The 6,262-nt window shown below is 35.8% G+C and overlaps 1 protein-coding gene across 3 annotated transcripts in view; it reads right to left on the reverse strand.

The window, feature by feature from the left end:
* The window catches only part of LOC108968269, a 20,108-nt gene that overhangs the window by 9,796 nt on the left and 4,050 nt on the right, over positions 1 to 6,262 (reverse strand). The window contains exon 1 of one of the 3 annotated variants that reach the window (XM_018932190.1): positions 5,037 to 5,191. The exons of the other annotated variants lie outside the window; for them this stretch is intronic. The gene's annotated coding sequence lies outside the window, so the exon portion shown is untranslated. Of the gene's footprint in view, positions 1 to 5,036; positions 5,192 to 6,262 lie in introns of those variants that run through there. 3 annotated transcript variants of the gene reach the window in all.

Raw genomic sequence — 6,262 nt, forward strand, 5'->3', positions numbered from 1 at the left:
TCTTTGTATTTTTTTTTTTAATTTTTTTTACAGCAAAAATATTGTGTTTCACTTGTCAGCAAGCGGCCGCTTGAGTTTGAAGAATTAGTAATATTTACAAATATCAGGTATGAATGAAGAGCATATACTTGCTATATACTGTATACATACATATGTATCTTCGTAAATGTATTAATGTGTTTTTGTATTTATATATTTGATGTACGTTTGTACGCTCATTCACGCGCTTGTCCATATGTAATGCCTTGGCCAGCCTTAATGAATGCCACATAGTTTCCTTTACGCCAAACTATTCTACACTTTAAGCGCAATAAGCAACATTTTTAATTAGCTACCATATAGTACCATTTTACGATTGCACAAGTTGTACTACGAAAAAGAAGCAAAACAATAACAACAAATTGAAAAAATAATGAATGTAACACGGAAATTCGAGTTATTTACTGAAGCGTGATCCACGTTGCTTGTTATTATCTTTGCTGTTGTTGTTGTCGCTGGTGGTGGTGTTATTGGGTTTTTGAGCGTGTATATCAAGGGGGGCGTCTACCACAGCCATACATGTGCAGAAATATGTACATATGTATGTATGTGTATACATGATGATGGGCAATAATTTTTATGCGTTCAACACTTTGGAGGCACACAATATGATAATAAATACACTTTACACGTTCACTTATCTATCAGACACACATATATACATATTTACTTATGTACGTGCATAACACGCTGCTCACTGCTTGCCATAAAGTGTTAAAAAATATATTTAAAAAAAAAATGCTTAAAAAACTGCTCRAACACTCACGACACCGAACTGGTTCAAAAAAGAAACAAAAATCATACAAATAATAACAAACTAACGAAATAACTGTGACATTTGTTGCTTATTATTTTTAATTTTTTTTTATTTCAATAAAACAGTTAAAATTTCAGCTGTTTACATTCAAATTGTTGAAGACCGAATTGYGCTAAGAACGCTTGAAAACTTGAAAAGTTGCTTTGAGCCGAGCGCTGACTATAATACGAGTAACAACTAAGCTGGGCAGCGTTTAGTGGCCCTCAACGTCGCACGTTTGCCCAGACTAGCAATACSCGCTGATCTCGTAGTCCCAATGAGCGTTATGACGTCGTGGTATTGGTGCGCAGCGGCAGGCAAACAGCAGAGCGTAGTCACACACACACAACACATATACATACACATACATATTTGGTGTGTATATGCCGTGCATAAGCGTGTTTACAGACGTAACGTAGCACGTAAGCAATGTAACGTAAGCGCTACGTTACTCTCTTTGAAACTTGTGTATGTATGTGTGTGCGCTTAAGCGCGCGTTAGTTGGGTTTTTAACATGTGTATGCGCGCAGCAATTGCCTGTGTGTGTGTGCGTGACTATATACGTGCATGTGTGTGTGAAGAAACCAGTCTTCGCTTGGCATTGTTGCAGAACTACAAACATGAATCGCCTGAATTACAGGTAAAATATCAAGAAAAGTTCACCCTTTACACTGCGGCCAGCCGCGCGTTTGCATGCGCGGCTAACGAGTACTAAACGCTTGCAAGTTCTTAGCCAGTAGGCGTATAGCGCGCACAGTGCGCGCTAAAATGCTCATGTAGTCCTAAATATTAATATTATGCGGGTTTGTTGTGCTCGCGTTGACATTTATTTGACTCATGACTTGGCAATGCGTGTGTCGCAAAGCCGCCGGTTTGGCGTTTGGTCTCTAATGATTAGGCTCGCATTTACACATACTATACAAAAAGTGTTGGTTTAACCGGTTTCGCGTTGCTAATTTCCGCTKTTTGCAAGCTCGTAAGTTCGATTAGACCTTCGTTAGCGGCGCGCGAGGTCTTTTTGGTAGTCATTTTGTGCTTCCTGCTTCATGAGCCTACTGTATTTTAGAACTCACGAACAACGTAAAAAAGTGTAATGGAACGGTAAATATGAGAGAACTGAAAACTCAGTGTAATGATCCAAGGAAGTGTCTCGTGTAATCTAGCAGGAAATATAAGGGATCAAGAATGTAGGTCTACCCAATGTAAGCAGTGTAAAGATCCAGGGAAGCGTCTCATTCAAATTAAAAGTGTTTGTTGGAGTCGGCATATGAATAGATTATTTCAAAATTGAGCTTTTCTGTAGCATGTCGTGGACTAAAGCTGGAACTCAACTCCACAAGTGCTCGGCTGAGACAATTACTAAAGTACCATGGACTAACCACTTATATTCCAAATGTTTGGTAACCGTCCGATAGTTATACTGAAGTACGTCGAACCTTGGAACCTTTTAAATCCACAGATATGATATACGCACATAAGTAAGAATTGAGCTTTTTGGAAGTCGAACGAGGTCATTGGAAAGAGAAATACTGATATTGGAAAAGTGTAGAACCTTCGGACCCTTTACAGCCGTTAGGAAGAATTGAGTTTTTTTTTAAGACGGACGACGTTATTGGAAAGAGAAATACTGATATTGGAAAAGTGTCGAACTTTGAGAGCTTTTATTATTTACAACGGCCGATATCTRTGTATAAATAGATAAATTACCAACAACCGAGTGGTGAGATTACCGATTCTTTGGTTACAGCGACAGTCGGCGCTTCGTCACCAATCGAATGGATTCGGGTAAAAACCGGCAAAAGCTAAAACACCGGCCAAGCACTGGCAACTCTGCAGAGTTCCTCAAATTGTTTGGTGTACATTTTCAGGAGGTACAATAGCAATAAGAGCCACTTCATTGATCGGAATACATATGTTGGCGAAAATGTCCAATATAGAAACCGAGAAAACTAGAATTCTTARAAGGCATCGAAGGCCAACCCCATCCCAAGACTTTTAACCAGTGTCTGGAAACTTGGCCTGATTGTATTGGCTCAGGCGCCTATTTGGAAGGCGATTCAACTAAAAATCATAGTGTTTCGCAAACAGGCCCAAACTAACGAACCCCGTCCAGGGTTAAATACAACAACATTTGTTTATTTTTTTTTAAACCGGTTTAAATTGGGTTATTTAGTATAAAACGAAGTTAAGGCGTGTTAGCTAGTTTTTTCTCTGGAACTTGCCGAAAATTAACTTTCTCACCGTAATAAACGGTAATACGACAAAGCACAAAAACAAAAAACTGCAGGATATTAGATGCTTTTAAGAGGGTTGATATAATATACATACATATGTGAAAAACCAAAACCGAATCACCTAGGCAACTAACGAATTACAGTTAGACCAACTGTAAACTGCAAAGGTGGAAAAAAATTGCCACCGCCAAGAATTATGGTCGCCGCACAATTTTGTGAGTCACTTTAGCACCTTTTGTATAAGTTCCGACTTGTACAGATGTATGTGTTCCCTAACACACAYACATATAKGTATTTATAACTTAAAATGTATGTATGTATGTGTTACGGTGGCGGTTATTGTCGCTGCATGCGCGGTGTGCAACATAAATGTCATACAGAATGCATGTGCGGCTAATGGCATGGTAGTCAGGCAGCCAGGCAGGCAAGTAGACAGACAAACGGGACAGACACAAAGTCAAATAGACAGCCAAGCAGAGTTCAGTGAAACGCATTTAGATAAAAAAGAAACATATGCTTACTAAATACGAACACATGCACGTAAATCCAAGCACACATACAAAGCTACACTCACACACTCATATATATTTATTATACATGTTAGTATACTTCTTGCCTCAGAAAGGAACTTATAAGTGCAAAGGCAAGAGATATGAACAAGAGCGGTAAAATGTTRGTATGAGCACACATACACTTGCAGGGAGTGTATATGTACCAATACATATATATGTACATATGTACATTTATGTTTTGAGTCACTCAATTCCGTGATTTCGAATATTGAAAGGTTTCGGCTGTTACATACCTTTCGGGATTTYCCATTCTTTCTACATATGTATGTATCTGCAATATATTATTTTTGCGGGATCGCGAAATTTGAATACCTAACTTCGGTACTACAAAAATTTACTACAAAAATATTGGACATAATATGTCATACAAAGGAAAACTAAATTTCTCTTTCGGGATCCTGAAATTTTAATACCGATTTTCGGCATTACAAAAATTCATAAAATTAACAACAAAGCTACTGGAAATAATTTATCACACATAAATTAAAATTTTCGGGATTTGAGTCATGAATTTCGGGACTGCAAAAATTAATAATGCATAAAATTAACTACAAGGAAAAATTTATGAAAAAAATCATAAAATTTGTATTTTCAGCGTAGAGTTTTTTTTTAAGGGAATCTTGTCATTATAACAACCTTCCGGTATTACAAGACTTAATCTTTGTCTAAAAAATCTCTGCAAGTATTATTAGCTACCTTAGTTTGAACAAATACGTCTACTATAGCATAAGCTGTGCATAATCGGTTCGCCGAACAACTAACTTCGGTTGACTAAAACATAAATTGGGTAGATCTCGTAATTTAAGCTTCTAAAAACTGCAATTCAATTTTGAAACCTGATATAAATAGTTGTAATACTAAAAACAGCGATTTTATAACAGAAAAAAAGTTCGGGATCCCGAAACTCAATCCCGTTCTTTCGGGATTGTTGCATTTATGTATGTATATATTCTTAATGTTCCTCACATAAACTGTACAACCAAAAGGTGTCGGAATCCCAAAACTTAAGCACGTTGTTTTTCGGGATTGTTGCATTTATACATATAGTACATGCATATATGTATATTTATGTATTCTTAATTTTCTTTATGTTAAATAGTTGTAATACTTACAAGAGCGATTTTAAAACACAATAAGTTTTCGCGATCCCGAAACTCAATCCCGTTTTTTCGGGATTGTTGMWTTTATGCATATATTCTTAATTRYCTATAATATRTGCCGTTAATGTTACATTAACTTCCTATAAGAAGTAACAGTAAATCTATAAAGATATGTAATACATACTTATTTTTATATATGTACATAGAATACATACATATGTACATACATAAATAGTGAGACATTTGTTAGATACTTAGGTAAATACTTATGTACATACATATATATTATACATACATATGTGTAAATGAATATTATATTTGTGTGCTTGTGACWTGGCTGCCCATCATATCAATACTTTTTGCTGCACATTTCACTGCGTTGCACCACACTCCTGATGTATGTATGTATGTATGTATATCATCATTTCATTTCATGCATTTTGATTTGATTTGATTTCACTCAGCAGTGCATTGAGCATTTCACTAAGATCACTTACGGCTTGAAAATACATTTTTAGCATATTCATATCTATCTGATGAGGCACGTGTGTATATATTACATATGTTTGTATGTATATTTATATTTGTGTTTGTATGTATGTATATATTTAAGCAGTCACCACGTTGTTTATTTATTTATCAGTAATTTCTGCGGCTACTCGCTGCTTATTTAGTATAAATGCTTTATTTTTTTCACAATTTCATTTGCATTTTTTACAAAATAACATTTCACAATTTCATTACCACACTTGAGCATTGACTTTTAGGCGAACTTAGTCACTGACCGTCAGCACGTTACTTAAGCGCTCGCCAAACACCTGGCTTTGTGGCATATTTAGCAAAGACTTGTGCGAGCAATTTTTCAACTACACACACGCACACATATGCATAGATACATACATGCAATTATACATGTTAAATGCATTTGAATGTTGTACGTTTGTATGTATGTATATACATATGTATTTGTGTGCATTATAGAGTAGTTACTGCCTATTTGGAGACAACACGTTGGTTGCTATAGCGATTTGTGTGTCGGCGCACAACGAAAAATTGCCAACAACCAATTAATTGCGACAAGTGGGGTGAGCGGTGCTTGTGTATACATAAACATATGTACATAGTATATATGTATGTATGCATATGCATAACTAACGTGTCATATGCCTATGTACTTGTTCAAATACGTTAAGCTATTAGCCGGTTATATAGTGTTATTTACTGCACCTACAAAATTCGAATTTGTTTGTATTGAGGAACTTGTGCTTGTTTCTAAAAATACAATGCGACATCAAATGCAACATTCAATAAAAACTAGCAGCAACAACAACAATATTGTCGTAATATTTTATGCACATTTATAATTTGACGAAATTTACACTCTTGAACTCAATTAAATGTAGTTAAGCGCTAGACTGCGAAATACAAATGCTACAAAGGAAAAAAACCAACAACAACAAATATAAAAAAAAAAACGAAGGAAATGTGTAAAAACTTTGACTGCACCGAAGGAAGCTATGA

Source organism: Bactrocera latifrons, unplaced genomic scaffold, assembly GCF_001853355.1.
Source record: "Bactrocera latifrons isolate USDA-ARS-PBARC rearing strain unplaced genomic scaffold, ASM185335v1 scaffold_207, whole genome shotgun sequence".
In the NCBI taxonomy this organism is placed as follows: domain Eukaryota; kingdom Metazoa; phylum Arthropoda; class Insecta; order Diptera; family Tephritidae; genus Bactrocera; species Bactrocera latifrons.